Raw genomic sequence first — 988 nt, 5'->3', positions numbered from 1 at the left:
ATATATATATATATATAATCTCTTTACCCTTCACAAAGAAACATAAAGTTAATACTAAATTATTGCCATCGAACAGATGAAGAAATGGAGGTTTAGATAAATCATACAGCCAGCTCAGAATTTGCCCCCGATCCAAGCTGTGTACCCTATGCCTTGTTGATACAACTTCCCTCATTTGACCTTAAGAAGTTCAGATTTCTCTGAAGTTTTCACAAGGCTCATCTTTAAATAAAGGTTTCTGGGTGTTCAAGTGCTATTAATATAACTGTTAATATAGTTTTTGAATTATTTTTCTAAGAGCCATATCATATGATGTAAACAGGATTGGTTTTACTTTCTTTTCCAATATAGACTAGACTGCCAATTATATGACAAATATCATTTACATATTCTGTGGTGCTTATTTTTTGAATTAAAGAATTTAAAATTAGAACATACATTTACAGGGGAAAAAAACATGATGGTAAAATATAATAAGGCAGTGAAATTGTAGTGGAAGTAATAACCTAGGAAAACAACCAAATTAACAAAAAACAATTAACAGCATTTTGATGTAATATCCTATTTTGTGCTTAGCTATCCAGGGTAAGTATTGTGTAGTTTGATGCTGCTTTATTTGATGTGGGCCAGTGGTGGGGATGGTTGACTCGCTTTAAAATCAACTAGTTAGGTTTCTATGCCCAGATTCCATGTCTGTGGGCCTCTAACCAGGGAGAATGCAGACACCTAGGAACCATATATGACATTTGCTTTAAACCTATCCAGCTCAGCCACATTATGTACTGTTTCCAGCATTTTCATGCCCAGGAGAGTTTCACATAAATTATACTCCATCACATCTTGAGTGACGTAGGGGAGAATAAGCCAGGTTAGCTCAACGATTGACTGTCTGGACCACCAACATTCTCCCCTGCTACATACTCTCCTCAAGAGTGAATGCATTCAGGAAAAGCCAAAGTGGCTGGGTTGGGGATTAGAAACTGCTCCT

Source organism: Myotis davidii, unplaced genomic scaffold (genome assembly GCF_000327345.1).
Source record: "Myotis davidii unplaced genomic scaffold, ASM32734v1 scaffold184, whole genome shotgun sequence".
In the NCBI taxonomy this organism is placed as follows: domain Eukaryota; kingdom Metazoa; phylum Chordata; class Mammalia; order Chiroptera; family Vespertilionidae; genus Myotis; species Myotis davidii.
This window is presented reverse-complemented; position numbering follows the sequence as displayed.